Source organism: Pongo abelii, chromosome 14, assembly GCF_028885655.2.
Source record: "Pongo abelii isolate AG06213 chromosome 14, NHGRI_mPonAbe1-v2.0_pri, whole genome shotgun sequence".
NCBI lineage: Eukaryota > Metazoa > Chordata > Mammalia > Primates > Hominidae > Pongo > Pongo abelii.
This window is the reverse complement of record NC_071999.2, coordinates 75,272,971-75,290,892: the sequence shown is the minus strand read 5'-3', so window position 1 is coordinate 75,290,892 and position 17,922 is coordinate 75,272,971.

The following is a 17,922-nucleotide window of genomic DNA, read 5'->3' as shown; positions in this document are numbered from 1 at the left end:
GAGATCCAGTTTCAGCTTTCTACATATGGCTAGCCAGTTTTCCCAGCACCTTTTATTAAATAGGGAATCCTTTCTCCATTTCTTGTTTTTGTCAGGTTTGTCAAAGATCAGATGGTTGTAGATGTGTGGTGTTATTTCTGAGGCCTCTGTTCTGTTCTGTTGGTCTATATGTCTGTTTTGGTACCAGTACCATGCTGTTTTGGTTACTGTAGCCTTGTAGTATAGTTTGAAGTCAGGTAGTGTGATGCCTCCAGCTTTGTTCTTTTGGTTTAGGATTGTCTTGGCAATGCGGGCTCTTTTTTGGTTCCATACGAATTTTAAAGTAGTTTTTTCCAATTCTGTGAAGAAAGTCACTGGTAGCTTGATGGGGATGGCATTGAATCTATCAATTACCTTGGGCAGTATGGCCATTTTAATGATATTGATTCTTCCTATCCATGAGCATGGAATTTTCTTCCATTTGTTTGTGTCCTCTTTTATTTCGTTGAGCACTGATTTGTAGTTCTTCTTGAAGAATTCCTTCACATCCCTTGTAACTTGGATTCCTAAGTGTTTTATTCTCTTTTTAGCAATTGTGAATGGGAATTCACTCATGATTTGGCTCTCTGTCTGTTATTGGTGTATGGGAATACTTGTGATTTTTGCACGTTGATTTTGTATCCTGAGAATTTGCTGAAGTTGCTTATCAGCTTAAGGGGATTTGGGGCTGAGATGACGGGGTTTTCTAAATATACAATCATGTAATCTGCAAACAGGGACAATTTGACTTCCTCTTTTCCTAATTGAATACCCTTTATTTCTTTCTCTTGCCTGGTAGCCTTGGCCAAAACTTCCAACACTATGTTGAAAAGGAGTGGTGAGAGAGGGCATCCTTGTCTTGTGCTGGTGGTCAAAGGGAATGCTTCCAGCTTTTGCCCATTCAGTGTGATATTGGCTGTGGGTTTGTCATAAATAGCTCTTATTATTTTGAGATACGTTCCATCAATACCTAGTTTATTGAGAGCTTTTAGCATGAAAGGCTGTAATTTTTGTCAATGGCCTTTTCTGCATCTATTGAGATAATCATGTGGTTTTTGTCATTGGTTCTTTTTATGTGATGGATTACCTTTATTGATTTGTGTATTTTGAACCAGCCTTGCCTCCCAGGGATGAAGCTGACTTGATCATGGTGGATAAGCTTTTTGATATGCTGCTGGATTCGGTTTGCCAGTATTTTACTGAAGATTTTTGCATCGATGTTCATCACGATATTGGTCTAAAATTCTCTTTTTTTGTTGTGTCTCTGCCAGGCTTTGGTATCAGGATGATGTTGGCCTCATAAAATGAGTTAGGGAGGATTCTCTCTTTTTCTATTTATTGAAATAGTTTCAGAAGAAATGGTACCAGCTCCTCTTTGTACCTCTGGTAGAATTTGGCTGGGAATCCATCTGGTCCTGGACTTTTTTGGGTTGGCAGGCTATTAATTATTGTCTCAATTTCAGAGCCTGTTATTGGTCTATTCAGAGACTCAACTTCTTCCTGGCTTAGTCCTGAGAGGGTGTATGTGTCCAGGAATTTATCCATTTCTTCTAGATTTTCTAGTTTATTTGCATAGAGTTGTTTGTAGTATTCTCTGATGGTAGTTTGTATTTCTGTGGGATCAGTGGTGATATCCCCTTTATCATTTCTTATTGCATCTATTTGATTCTTCTCTCTTTTCTTCTTTATTAGTCTTGCTAGTGGTCTATCAATTTTGTTGATCTTTTCAAAAAACAGCTCCTAGATTCATTGATTTTTGAAGGTTTTTTTTGTGTCTCTATTTCTTTCAGTTCTGCTCTGATCTTAGTTATTTTTTGCCTTCTGCTAGCTTTTGAATTTGTTTGCTCTTGCTTCTCTAGTTCTTTTAATTGTGATGTCAGGGTGTCAATTTTAGATCTTTCCTGCTTTCTCTTGTGGGCTATAAATTTCCCTCTACACACTGCTTTAAATGTGTCCCAGAGATTCTGGTACATTGTGTTTTTGTTCTCATTGGTTTCAAAGAACAACTTTATTTCTGCCTTCATTTTGTTATTTACCCAGTAGTCATTCAGTGGCAAGTTGTTCAGTTTCCATGCAGTTGTGGGGTTTTGAGTGAGTTTCTTAATCCTGAGTTCTAATTTGATTGCACATGGTCTGAGAGACAGTTTGTTGTGATTTTTGTTCTTTTACATTTGCTGAGGGATGATTTACTTCCAATTATGTGGTCAATTTTAGAATGAGTGCAATTTGGTGTTGAGAAGAAAGTATATGCTGTTGATTTGGGGTGGAGAGTTCTGTGAATGTCTATTAGGTCTGCTTGTTGCAGAGCTGAGTTCAGGTCCCGGATATCCTTGTTAACCTTCTGTCTTGTTGATCTGTCTAATTTTGACAGTGGGGTGTTAAAGTCTCGCATTATTATTGTGTGGGAGTCTTAGTCTCTTTGTAGCTCTCTAAAGACTTGTTTTATGAATCTGGATGCTACTGTGTTTGGTGCACATATATTTAGGATAGTTAGCTCTTCTTGTTGAATTGATCCCTTTACCACTATGTAATGGCCTTCTTTGTCTCTTTTGATCTTTGTTGGTTTAAAGTCTGTTTTATCAGAGACTAGGATTGCAACCCCTGCCTTTTTTTTTTCTTTCCATTTGCTGGGTGTATCTCCCTCCATCCCTTTATTTTGAGCCTATGTGCGTCTTTGCACTTGAGATGGCTCTCCTGAATACAGCACACTGATGGGTCTTGACTCTATCTAATTTGCCAGTCTGTGTCTTTTAACTGGATCATCTAGCCCGTTTATATTTAAGGTTAATATTGTTGTGTGTGAATTTGATCCTGTCATTTTGATGTTTGCTGGTTATTTTGCCCACTAATTGATTCAGTTTCTTCATAGCCTCGATGGTCTTTACAATTTGGCCTGTTTTTGCAGTGGCTGGTACCGGTTGTTTCTTTCCATGTTTAGTCGTTCCTTCAGGAGCTCTTGTTAGGCAGGCCTGGTGGTGACAAAATCTCTCAGCATTTGCTTGTCTGTAAAGGACTGTATTTCTCCTTCACTTATGAAGCTTAATTTGGCTGGATATGAAATTCTGGGTTGAAAATTATTTTCTTTAAGAATGTTGAATATTGGCCCCCACTCTCTTCTGGCTTGCAGGGTTTCTGCTGAGAGATCTGCTGATAGTTTATTGGGCTTCCCTTTGTGGGTAACTCAACCTTTCTCTCTGGCTGCCGTTAACATTTTTTCCCTCATTTCAACTTTGGTGAATCCAACAATTATGTGTCTTGGGGTTGCTCTTCTCGAGGATTATCTTTGCGGTATTCTTTGTATTTCCTGAATTTGAATGTTGGCCACCTTGCTATGCTGGTGAAGTTCTCCTGGATAATATCCTGAAGAGTGTTTTCCAACTTGGTTGCATTCTCCCCATCACTTTCAGGTACACCAATCAAATGTAGATTTGGTCTTTTCACATAGTCCCATATTTCTTGGAGGCTTTGTTCGTTTCTTTTTACTCTTTTTTCTCTAACCTTGTTTTCTTCCTTTATTTCATTAATTTGATCTTCAATCACGGATACTCTTTCTTCCACTTGATCGAATCAGCTATTGAAGCTTATGCAAGCGTCACAGAGTTCTTGTGCCATGGTTTTCAGCTCCATCAGGTCATTTAAGGTCTTCTCTACACTGTTTATTCTAATTAGCCATTTGTCTAAATTTTTTTTCAGGGTTTTTAGCTTCCTTGCAATGGGTTTGAACATCCTCCTTTAGCTCAGAGAATTTTGTTATCACTGACCTTCTGAAGCCTACTTCTGTCAACTCATCAAAGTCATTCTCCATCCAGCTTTGTTCCATTGCTGGTGAGGAGTTGTGATCCTTTGGAGGAGAAAAGGTACTCTAATTTTTAGAATTTTTAGCTGTTCTGCTCTGGTTTCTCCTCATCTTTGTGGTTTTATCTACCTTTGGTCTTTGATGTTGGTGACCTACAGATGGGGTTTTGGTGTAGATTACCTTTTTGTTGATGTTGATGCTATTCCTTTCTGTTAGTTTTCCTTCTAACAGTCAGGTCCCTCAGCTGCAGGTCTGTTGGAGTTTGCTGGAGTTCCACTCCACACCCTGTTTGCCTGGGTATAACCAGCGGAGGCTGCAGAACAGCAAATATTGCTGCCTGATCCTTCCTCTGGAAGCTTCATTCCAGAGGGGTAGCCTATATGAGGTGTCTGTGGGCCCCTACTGGGAGGTGTCTCCCGATTAGGCTACACAGGGGTCAGGGACCCACTTGGGGAGGCAGTTTGACCATTCTCAGCACTCAAATGCCATGCTGGGAGAACCACTGCTCCCTTCAGAGCTGTCAGACAGGGACATTTAAGTCTGAAGAAGTTGTCTGCTGCCTTTCTTTCAGCTATGCCCTGCCCACAGAGATGGCATCTAGAGGCAGTAGGCCTTGTTGAGCTGTGATGGGCTCCACCCAGTTCGAGCTTCCTGGACGCTTTGTTTACCTACTCAAGCCTCAGCAATGGCAGATGCCCATCCCCCAGCCAGGCTGCCTTCTCGCAGATCAATCTCAGAATGCTGCGCTAGCAGTGAGCAAGGCTTCGTGGGTGTGGGAGCCGCCAAGCCAGGCACTGGTGAGAAGCACCTTGTCTGCTGGTTGCTAAGACCTTGGGAACAGCATAGTATTTGGGCAGCAGTGTCTCATTTTTCCAGGTAATCTGTGATGGCTTCCCTTGGCTGGGCTGCACCCACTCTCCAACCAGTCCCAATGAGATGAACCAGGTACCTCAGTTGGAAATGCAGAAATCACTCGTCTTCTGCATTGATCATGCTGGGAGCTGCAGACTGGAGCTGTTCCTATTTGGCCATCTTGGAAGGCCCTCTGTTTAAACATTTAGGCCTTTGTTTCTGTCAGCATTATCCAGAGATACAAAGCATATTACAGAATGTGTGTGTGTGTGTGTGTGTGTGTGTGTGTGTGTGTGTTTCTGTGTCTTCTGAGAGAGAGAGAGAGAAAGGAAAAAGATTTTAAGGAATTGACTCAGACAATTGTGTTGGCTGGCAAGTTTGAAATCTATAGGAGATCAAGCTGAAAATTTATGTAAGAGTTGATATTGCAGTCTTGAATCTGAAATCCATAGGGCAGGACAGCAGGCTGGACACTTACCTGGGCTTTCTATGTTATAGCTGTAAGGCAGAATCCCTTATTTCCAAAGGGAATTCAGTTTTTGCTCTTAAGGCCTTAAACTGACTGGATGAGGCCTGCTCACAATATGAAGAGTAATTGGCTTTACTTAAAGTCAACTGGTTTTAAATGTTAATTGCCTCTTGAAAATGTCTTCACAGCAATGTCTAGCCTGGTTTTTGTCCACACAACTGGGTTCTGTAGAATAGACAAGTTAACACATAAAACTATCACAGCCCTCAAATTAAAAATAAAATATATCTAATAAATATAGTTCCAAAATATATTAAAGATCTATATGCTCTTTTTATAATGTAAAATGTATTTAATAATATGCAAATATTGTTTAAAAACTCAAGTATTTCTAAAATAATTCTCACCAAAGCCATCTATTCTTGACATCTAGTTCCACAATCTAGAAGGATGCATACTACATAAGCTATTTCTTCTGGTGGTTATCACCATAACAATTACAATATCCCATGTTACTCTTTCTTGTTTCACCCACTTTTAACATTGTCTGTGACTTGCTCTAATGATAAATGGGTCAGATTCCTAAGAAGCCCAGTAGACTTTTGCCATTCAAACCCTCCCAATCATGATCCTTCTTTCTCAGGCATCCGACACCCACAAAGCAACCAGTCTGCCTCCCCTCCCTCTCAGCACCCCACTTTCTTGGGCATTGGGAATGCCAGCTAAGATGTCTGCTCAGTGCCCTGATTCCTTAGAGGCTGATATTTGTGTGTTAAAAGGGGACATGGAAGAAGGGGAATTTAAAAAGGAAGGTAGAGATAAAAATTGAAGAAGACAGAAAATGGTAAAGGTCATAATTTTTTCTTGCAAAGTAACATGTTCAAAAGACATCTCTTATTATTAATCTTTCTCTAAATCCTAACTGACTAATAAAGATTTCTACCTTTTTAAGAATTTTTTAAAATTATTTGAACACTTTATAAATTTCATTTTCTTAAAATATATATATTCATATATACAGACACACCCACATATATATACAGATATATTCAAAGATACCCTTCCTTCTCTCTTTCCTTATTTCCTTTTTTCCTCCCTCCCTTCCTCTCCCTTTCATTTTCTTCCTTTGTCTTCTCCCTTTTTATGTCAATCTACCTATCTACCTAGCCATCATCTATCATCTATCTACATATATACAAACATACATTTGTATATATTTTAAAAGACTGGAAACTATTGAACAAATATTTGGTGTTTGATTTGGCAGCAAAAATACAAATATAATTTACACACCTCTGACTCAATAATTTCTATTAAAATATAGTCTTTGGAAATGCATACTATATTAATGCAGCATTATTAATATTGAATTTGTAAGTAATCCATTAATAGAGGAATAAAGAAATTAATATACTGCATTGTGGGATATTATACAGTCACTAAAAATAATAGAGTACTACTTCTTTCATGCAAAAGAATGTCTATAATATTATGTTGAGTACAAACAGCAAGTTGTAGCATAGGATATAAAATATTTTGTAAAAAAGCAAGCATTGTATGTATGTGCATATACATTGTACAAATAATATAGTCATATATCACATAGTACTTTATAATGTTCTTATATAAATATGTTCAGAAGATTTCAATATATAATAGACATTCACTGATTTTTTAAAATTTTATTTACTCATCTACTATTAAATACAAATTTAATGCTTGCCTAGCAAAGCACAATGCTAAGCTCTGGACCTACAAAGAAAAATAAAACAAAGTTTTATCCTCAAAGAGCTTAATAGTGAGAAGAACTGGGCTAGAATAAAACTGAAATATACTTAAATGTTATTTGTCCCAAGATGGAAGTTCGTATGTCATACAAATACTGTGCAAGGGGCAAAGTAGACATTTACTCACTGATAAAGGCTAAAGAAAAAAAGGTTCAGAGACAAGGTGGGAAATAAGGGCAGGTGCTAGAATGTACAAAGTTACTTCACAGTGGTTAAAATGGTTTAAAAGGCTTTGAAACTGTAGGATAATCTATTAAGTAGAGAATATAATGTGCTATTTACTCCATGATCTTCAATTCAATTCTAATATTATGTTTGCTTTATTAACTATTTATAATTAGTATATTAGAAAGAAATGTTCAGAATGTTTTTCTAAAATTCCATAAAAATGGTTCTGGGTTTAGAAAACTAATGCAATGTGATTTTGAAATTTTCTGATTAAACAAAATGTAGATGTAAAGAATTATTAATATAGAGTACTAATCATGGCCATCTTGAAAGGAGATCTACTCATAATTCCAATATTGCATTTTAAATAATGCTAGTTATCTTATATTGCATAACACTCATAGCCTCAAGAAACAATGCCATTCAAAATATACAACTGATAAAATTAGAGAATAAAATAAAAATAATAAAAAATATTATATGAGAAGCCAGGTAAGTTGTTTATAACAGAGATTTAGAAAATCATGTGTGAATTTCACCTAAGGACTGTAATTGTGACTAGAAAGAACTTATTCCCTTAAAGCTAAAATTTTGAGGTACAAGATGTTGATTTTTCTCTCATAGAAGACAGCCTAAATGCGAAGTGGCATTCTCTTCAATTTAACCACAGACCCACCACAGAACTTTTGACATCCTAAGGATTCCAATAGTAGGCACTAGTAGCTGGGAAAAAAAAATCAGCCATCAAAAGTAAAAAAGAAGTGCATTGGTATTATTTAGAGTAGTTTTAAAGCCTAGGTAATGCAGTGATACTCACTGGAAGCAAAAATAGTTTCCCCAAAATTAGATGGATTTCTGGGGATTAGGCTGCATAGAGTTGTTTACAAGTGGCAATGTCCAGAAGCTACCATAAAGAATCTTATTAGGAAATGCTGGTGAACACATCACATATGAGATATAATATATGAAAATTTTATGAATGTTGGATGTGGCTCAAGTTTTGTATCAAAATGAAACAAGAACCATAAAGATGGATCTTCACATATTTTGATCATTTGAAATCTCAACCACCAATAATGTATTTGTGAATGCTTATAACTGTTTACAATGATTACTTATTATTTAATTATGGTAAGCAACCATCCCTTGTAGTCTATAACGTACCAGTACTTTTCATATCGTCATCTAATTTATACACTACAACAACCCAACAAATTAGTTATTATTTTAAACTTGCATAAGAAGAAACAGAAAAACCAAAGTTAAATAACAGATGAAGTGTTTACAGCAGTCCTGATATTTAAAACCTGGCTTATTAGAGGTCAAAACTATATTCTCCACTTTCTACTTAGCCCTGAGTTATTCTTAAGATAGTAATACACATAAGGCCCTCAACACATAGAACAATGCCCAGCACATAAGAAGCACTCAATAAATATTTTTGGATAAAATTAGCAATATGAATATAATTTGAACAGTCTTCACTCTCACAGGTAAATACATAAATCCTAAACTAAGATTGAACACAAAGGTGATTGTCTCAACTCTGATGATACCTTGCAAAAGGAAATGGCTGATTTTTCTTTTCATTATCCAATAAGAGCATGTTTAAAATGTGCTTTCGGCTGGGCACGGTGGCTTATGCCTGTAATTCCAGCACTTTGGGAGGCCGAGGTGGGCAGATCACAAGGTCAGGAGATTGAGACCATCCTGGCTAACACATGGTAAAACCCCGTGTCTACTAAAAATACAAAAAAATTAGCTGGGTGCAGTGGCGGGCGCCTGTAGTCCCAGATACTCAGGAGGCTGAGGCAGGAGAATGGCATGAACCTGGGAGGCAGAGCTTGCAGTGAGCCGAGATTGTGCCACTGCTCTCCAGCCTGGGCAAAAAAGCGAGACTCCGTCTCCAAAAAAAAAAAAGTGCTTTCTCTTTTGAGATATCTCTTTTCAAGCACAGGCTCCCCACTTTTCTAAACCTATTCAAATATGCAGATTGACTTTGGGATAAGCAAATGTATTCAAACATTTAAATAATTTAACCCTTTAGGGGAAAAAGTGTTAATTTTTTTTAATTGTATGTATATTTCATTTTTGTTAACACAATGAATTACTTAAAGAAAGACAATTTTAGTGTTTACAAATGTGTCCCGGCTTGCATGCTTGGAATAGACTACAGCCAACTCTGTTCTATTAGTCAATACTTATTGATCACAATCAGAGTTATTTATTCAGCTATAGTGGTCATAAACTATAGCAATAAAATTTATTTTATGCTAATAAATTACAACTTTAATTAGAAGCTCTTTCACGTGATTATTTTCATTTGTGAGGATAACTTCATTGTTATTTAGAGCCCTTGTGTACAATCAATACTCTATTAAGCCCCAAAGCTAATAGTTTGAATCAAAAATTCAAAAGCTGTCTTCAATGAAAAAATCATTATCATTATTATCTTGTTGTTTAATATTTATTGTGGACCACATTTCTTCACTAAGCTTTTACATTATTTATCTTGGTTATAAAGGTCTCAATAAAATATCCGTAACAAAAATGAGAAAATTTCCTGTTTGCTCAAGCTTGAAAGGTCATTACTTTTTACCTTGAGTTTCTCTATAAGCTGAAGTAGCTAAAATTTTATTTGAACAAAGAAGCACAGAAAAGACTGATATCTTCAAAGGTTTCTAAAGGATGAAAAAAGTTCCCCTGTATGCTTTTTGCCTTTTACTTCAGTATTATTCCAAATCAATTAGTAATCAAGCCACTTAGCAAGAGATATTGCACTTCACTCTTCCATGCTAGCTGCTATCTTTTGGTTTTTACTGTTTAACATAATATGTAGAAAACAATCAATTATTCACAAACTCCTATCTTTTCTGATGTAATCCAACACACACAAAATATTATATTAGAAATTCTGCACAATTCTGATAGATGTTACTAAAATAGAGATAATTATTCAAACAAATATCACTAATAGGTAGTTACAATGTAATTCCCTAAGGGGCATACAAATATAAGCTCCAGCTTTGAATCAAGCTGGAAAAGGATTTACACACAAATACATATGTGTGTGTATACATAACAAAATATATAGATGACATAATGAATGTGAATACAGAATTAACAAATATAGAGAGATTTCAAAAGGCAATTCATGTGTTGGTTGCCAATGAAAAGAGACAAACTCTATAAAACGTTAGAAGAGATTTATTCTGAGCCAAATACTAGTCACCATGGCCAGTGACACAGCCCTCAGGAGATCCTGAGAACCTTGTGTCCAAGGTGGTCAGGGTACAGCTTGGTTTTATATATTTTAGGGGGGCATGAGACATCAATCAAATACATCTAATAAGTACATTTGTTTGGTTCAGAAAGGTGGGACAACTCAAAGCAGGGGCTTCCAGACTGTAGATAAATTTAAACATTTTCTGATTGAGTTTATCTGAAGACCTGGGATTAATGGAAAAGAATGTTCAGGTTAAGATAAAGGATTGTGGGGACCAAGTTTTATTGTGCAAAGGAATCTCTCAGCAGACTGAGAGAGAGAGAGCAGGTTGTAAAATGTTTCTTATGGGTCCTAAAAGGGTGCCTGGCTCTTAGTTAATTGTCTCCTAGATCTGGAAATAAAGGAAGGAAAACACAGGAGAAAGGAGATTCTCTATAGAATGTGGATTTTTCCCACAAGAGACTTTGCAGGGTATCAGGGGAACCTGCCCCCAATATTTCAACATAGGTTCTTTCTATTTTCCCTAAGTGTCGGCCGGTCTGAGAAATAAAGAGAAAGAGTACAAAGACAGGAATTTTACAGCTGGGCTGCCAGGGGTGACATCACATATTGGTAGGTCCGTGATGCCCACCTGAGCCACAAAACCAGCAGGTTTTTATTAAGGACTTCAAAAGGGGAGGGGGTGTACGAACAGGGAGTAGGTCACAAAGATCACATGCTTCAAAGGGCAAAAAGGAGAACAAAGATCACATGCTTCTGAGGCCAATAAAGATCACAAGGCAAAGGGCAAAGCAAAGATCACAAGGCAAAGGGCAAAATCAAAAACTTCTGATAAGGGTCTATGTTCAGCTGTGCACATATTGTCTTGACAAACATCTTAAACAACAGAAAACAGGGTTCAAGAGCAGAGAATTGGTCTGACCTCAAATTTACCAGGGAGTGTTTTTTTTTTCCACTCTAATAAGCCTGAGGGTACTGCAGGAGACCAGGGTGTTTTTCAGTCCTTATCTCAACCGCATAAGACAGACACTCCCAGATCGGCCGTTTATAGACCTCCCCCCAGGAATGCAATTCTTTTCCTAGGGTCTTAATATTCCTTGCTAGGAAAAGAATTTGGCGATATCTCTCCTACTTATAGGCTCTCTTCAAGAAGAAAAATATGGCTCTTTTTGCCCGACCCTGCAGGCAGTCAGACCTTATGGTTATCTTCCCTTGCTCCCTAAAATCGCTGTTATTCTGTTCATTTTCAAGGTGCACTGATTTCATATTATATTGTTCAAACACACGTGTTTTACCATCAATTTGTACAGTTAATGCAATCATCACAGGGTCCTGAGGGGATGTACATCTTCAGCTTATGAAGATAAGAGGATTAAGAGATTAAAGTAAGACAGTCATAAGAAATTATAAGAGTATTATTAGGGAGGTGATAAATGTCCATGAAATCTTCACAATTTATGCTTCTTCTGCCACAGCTCCAGCCAGTCCCTCTGTTCAGGGTCCCTGACTTCCCACAACAGCAGGGCAATTTCAAGACTTGGAGAGGAAATATATTTTGAAGTTAAATATTTTTTTCTTATCTTGCTATGCCAGAGTCAGATTGAAAGGCAAATCACAATATACAGGGTCAAATAAAACCCATCTGATAAGAATCCATGGTTTGTAGGGCACAATTCCCCAGACCCCTTAGGTAGGAATTTGGGCAAGATAAAAAATCAGAGCTTAGTCCTCATGCTGAAGGTGAGAGATATTATTTTGGAATCTATTTGGATTCATTTTTATTTAACAAGTAAGCACTACCAGTTAGGATTATATTCAGCTGCCAGTAAGGGATATTAAATTCCCCTAATAGTTTAAACACTCAGAATATCTGGGGGTGTGCATTTCAGGACAAATATGGCATACTTTTCTCTAAAAAGCCCTCACAGACCTAGAATCTCTTGTAAACCCAAAATATAGCCCATATTCTTATAGTCCAAAGAGTATTCCACATTCCAGTTATTAAGAATCAGGAAAAGAATAAAGGCCAAAAGTCACATATATTCATGTATCTTTTTTATTAATTTGTTAAATGCCATCAAGACTACTTTCACAATTTGCTCAACTTGACTAAAATTGAGACAAGTTTCTTTCTGACTATAGGCCCTGAATATGGTTTGGTTGTGTCCCCATCCAAAATCTCATCTTACATTGTAATCTCCATGTGTCAAGGATGCCACCAGGTGGAGGCAATTAATCATGGGGTGATTTCTCCCATGCTGTTCTCATGATAGTGAGTGAGTCTCAAGAGATTTGATGTTTTTATAAGCATCTGGCATTTCCCCTGCTTGCCCTCACCCTGTCCTGCCATCCTGTGAAGAAGGTGCCTGCTTCTGCTTTGCTTTCTGCCATGTTTATAAGTTTCCTGATGCTTCCCCAGCGATGAGGAATTGTAAGTCAATTAAACCTCTTTCCTTTCTAAATTAACCAATCTCAAATACTTCTTCATAGCAGTGTGACAACGAACTAATACAGGCCTCTAGCCTCTCTAGCCTCCCTTTTATTAGAGTATTTACTTTAGAAAACTTGTAATTGCAAAATATTTCCCTTGCCCCTTTCAAATATATATAAACCTTCACTCAGCCTATTGCCCAGTTTTATAACCCAAGAATGTCTTTCTCAAGGCCTAGGAGCTATCCTTTTCGAGTGAAATTATCAAGAGAAATAGAGTCACTATCAGTTTTCATGAAAGGATAGGAACCTAACTTTGATGGGCACCAACTATGAAACACAGGTGGTCTAATAACAGAGGATAAAATTAGCAAACTCTGGAATAACTCAACATGCTCAATGCATCCCACTGATGAGCCTACCCTACCTAATGTCCTCTCCTCCATTACTGGGATGGATAGTACTTTTCTACTATCCATCCCAGGGCTTAACACTCTCCACCCACCATTTGGATTAACCAGAGTTGAATTCAACTTCTCTCCTCTATTGCAACTGTTCTGAATAAGGTATTTTGCCTGTTTAACTTTGACCATTAGGATTTATCTTTGACAAGGAGCTTACCAGAAGCTGCAATGTGATATTTCCACCTCAGTAGATTGACCAGACTTTGTTGCTAGGCTAAGCAGAAATGTAGTCTTTCTTATAAGCAGAAAAAGATGTCTCAAGTTTATTACTTAGAAAAAAAAAAAAAAGATACACACCATTTTGAGGCAACTAACAATATTTCCACGTAAACATTTTCTTAATTGCTTTCTATGTGCCCAAAATAATAAGCTTTAAATCTTGCCATACTTTTCTCAGGTCTTTCAACGTATCATACTATTGTCAAATTTCCTTTCATTTCATGTCTTCCTTCTTTTCTTTTCCACTTATTCATTCTTCAATATATAGCTACATTCATTAAAACAAAGCAAAATAGAAAAATCTGGGTTTCCACTATCTGTTAGGGACCTTTTTTATCCAAGTAAAATTCCTTGCAAGAATGACTCAGGAGGCCGGGCACAGTGGCTCATGCCTGTAATCCCAGCACTTTTGCAGGCAAAGCAGGCAGATTGCCTAAGGTCAGGAATTTGAAACCACTCTGGCCAGCATGGTGAAACTCTGTCTCTACTAAAAATACAAAAAAAAATTAGCCAGTCATGGTGGTGTGCACCTGTAATCCCAGCTACTGAAATGCTTGAACCAGGGAGGTGGAGGTTGCAGTGAACTGAGATCCCACTACTGCACTCCAGCCTTAGATTCTGTCAAAAAAAACAAAGAATGACTCAAGAAAATGTGCCTGCTAAGAAATTCCAGTTTTCTCTGTTGAGATTAGTTTAGGAAGTCAAAGAATAAATATGCTAAATCCCTATGGTAATGATTTTCCCCATTCAGTTAGAATTTTATCATATTTATTATTTGGTTATTTGTTAACACATCTGTATTAAGAACAGTGTTGTTATTTGGGAGTTCTGAATAAGTTTTACATAGAACCTCAAAACATTCAAAAATATAGGTTTGCAAATAAATATAATAAACAACTTTAAATGGTATAAACAAATAACATATGATTCATATAGTTCAAAGTACAAAGTATACATTCGATATTGTTAAACACATAATTAAAGATAAAGATGGGCAAACAAGAGAATTTGAAGAGTATTAATAAGAGCTGTGGATATAAAACTTGAAACGAGACCAGGCGTGGTGGCTCACACCTGTAATCCCAGCACTTTGGGAGGCTGAGGTGGGCAGATCACGAGGTCAATGATCAAGACCAGCCTGGCTAACATGGTGAAACCCTGCCTCCACTAAAAATACAAAAAATTAGCAGGGCATGGTGGCACATATCTGTAGTCCCAGCTACTCGGGAGGCTGAGGAGGGAGAATGGTGTGAACCCAGGAGGCAGAGCTTGCAGTGAACTGAGATCCCGCCGCTGCACTCCAGCCTGGGCGACGGAGCGAGATGCTTGTGCAAAAATCACAAGCATTCTTATACACCAATAACAGACAGAGACAAATCATGAGTGAACTCCCATTCGCAATTGCTAAAAAGAGAATAAAACACCTAGAAATCCAACTTACAAGGGACGTGAAGGACCTCTTCAAGGAGAACTACAAAACACTGCTCAAAGAAATAAAAGAGGACACAAACAAATGGAAGAACATTCCATGCTCATGGATAGGAAGAATCAATATCGTGAAAATGGCCATACTGACCAAGGTAATTTATAGATTCAATGCCATCCCCATTAAGCTATCAATGACTTTCTTCACAGAACTGGAAAAAACTACTTTAAAGCTCATATGGAACCAAAAAAGAGCCCACATTGCCAAGACAATCCTAAGCCAAAAGAACAAAGCTGGAGGCATCACACCACCTGACTTCAAACTATACTACAAGGCTACAGTAACCAAAACAGCATGGTACTGATACCAAAACAGAGATATAGACCAATGGAACAGAACAGAGGCCTCAGAAATAATACAAAACATCTACAACCATCTGATCTTTGACAAACCTGACAAAAACAAGCAATGGGGAAAGGATTCCCTATTTCATAAATGGTGCTGGGAAAACTGGCTAGCCATATGTAGAAAGCTGAAACCGGATCCCTTCCTTACACCTTATATAAAAATTAATTCAAGATGGATTAAAGACTTAGATGTTAGACCTAAAACCATAAAACCCTAGAAGAAAACCTAGGCAATACCATTCAGGACATAGGCATGGACAAGGACTTCATGTCTAAAACACTAAAAGCAATGGCAACAAAAGCCAAAATTGATAAATGGGATCTAATTAAACTAAAGAGCTTCTGCACGGCAAAGGAAACTACCAGCAGAGTGAACAGGCAATCTACAGAATGGGAGAAAATTTTTGCAATCTGCTCATCTGACAAAGGGCTAATATCCAGAATCTATAAATAACTCAAACAAATTTACAAGAAAAAACAAACAACCCCATCAAAAAGTGGGCAAAGAATATGAACAGACACTTCTCAGAAGAAGACATTTATGCAGCCAACAGACACATGAAAAAATGCTCATCATCACTGGCCATCAGATAAATGCAAATCAAAACCACAATGAGATACCATCTCACACCAGTTAGAATGGCAATCATTAAAAAGTCAGGAAACAACAGGTGCTGGAGAGGATGTGGAGAAATAGGAACACTTTTATACTGTTGGTGGGAGTGTAAACTAGTTGAACCATTGTGGAAGACAGTGTGGTGATTCCTCAAGGATCTAGAACTAGAAATACCATTTGACCCAGCCATCCCATTACTGGGTATATACCCAAAGCATTATAAATCATGCTGCTATAAAGACACATGCACACGTATGTTTACTGTGGCACTATTCACAATAGCAAAGACTTGGAACCAACCCAAATGTCTATTAATGATAGACTGGATTAAGAAAATCTGGCACATAAATACCATGGATACTATGCAGCCATAAAAAAGGATGAGTTCATGTCCTTTGTAGGGACATGGATGAAGCTGGAAACCATCATTCTCAGCAAACTATCACAAGGACAAAAAACCAAACACCACATGTTCTCACTCATAGGTGGGAAGTGAACAATGAGAACACTAGGACACAGGGTGGGGAACATCACACACCGGGGCCTGTTGTGGGGTGGGGGAGTGGGGAGGGATAGCATTAGGAGATATACCTAATGTAAATGACGAGTTAATGGGTGCAGCACACCAACATGGCACGTGTATACATATATAACAAACCTGCACGTTGTGCACATGTACCCTAGAAGTTAAAGTAAAATAAAATAAAAAACCTTGAAATGGTCACGCATATAAAATAGAGAAAGAAAAGAAAACATGGAAAAACAGACACACTTGAAGCAAAACTATAGTCATCCCTTATGGTTTAGCGTGGATAAAGCGTAGCAGAGCCCTAGGGTTGGTATACTGCTATAGCAGAGATCAGCATATGAGAAACATTTACTGTTGTTCTGATGTGCTGGATGGAAGGAGCCCTTAGGTTGATAGAGAGAAATAGAGTTACTTCTGTGGCTGTACATCCTACTGCCTTCTGCAATCTATCTCTTAAAGTTAGGTATGTAAAAGGAAAGACACCTTCAGCTATTTGGCCTTTAAATATATATAGATAGATAGATATAAATATATATATATATATTTGTTTACTAATGAGATCAGACATAATATTTGTGTTGTGTCGAGTCATTTGTATTGCTTCATTTTAAAATTATTTCTCATTCCCTGTTGCAAGAAGAAAAGCCTGTCGTTATCTAGACACGTATGTCCAAATTACATCATACATTCACCCCTCATGGGATAAACACTGTGAGGTCAAGAAACAAAATGTGATGATTTTTTAACGTTCAGGTTGTACATTCAATTCCTCTGAATCTAGGGATGGATTTTTTCACCCAATTTATTCAAGTTTCTTTGAATTTACTCAAAGAAAGTCAGGGAACCCTTACCAAAACAAAATGAAATGGACTGCCAGAAACAAGTTTTCCTTTGCAACTAAATTTTAATTTTTTTTGTCATTTAACATTCATTGTAAGTCATATGCTGAAATAGATTTTTACCAGAGATTTATCTTTAAAGTGTTGACTAATTGCTTAATTACCATTATTAAATACTTATTCAATTTGAAATTTATTTTTAATGTGAATGTCTGTTTTAGTAATCTTTCTTCTTCTTCTTTGAGATCATTGTCTCTCTCTCTCTCTGTTTGACACTAAAATATTGTCCCAGATTGTTAAAGTTTTAATAAAGTGCTTTAATGCACTTTAAGGAAAACATCTCTGTAATACCTCTCAATTTCAATACAGAAATACAAACAAATCTTTTAAAAAACTACTTTCAGTGGTATCCAAACATATACAACTAAATTGTGGTTTTTTGAAAGAAAAAACAATGTCTACTTTGTTTACTTACATTTGCCTAATCCTGAAGCTGAATGGTAATTTGGCTTGGGAAAACAAATGCAGACACAATTTTGGCAGTGATTACCTATGCCTGGTGAGATTTCGAATGGTAATTATTTAGGGAGTGGTAAGATAATTATGTTCTTTATTAAACACATATTAATGTCTTATTTTTATTGGTGAAAAATTACACTATAATTGATTAGCAGTG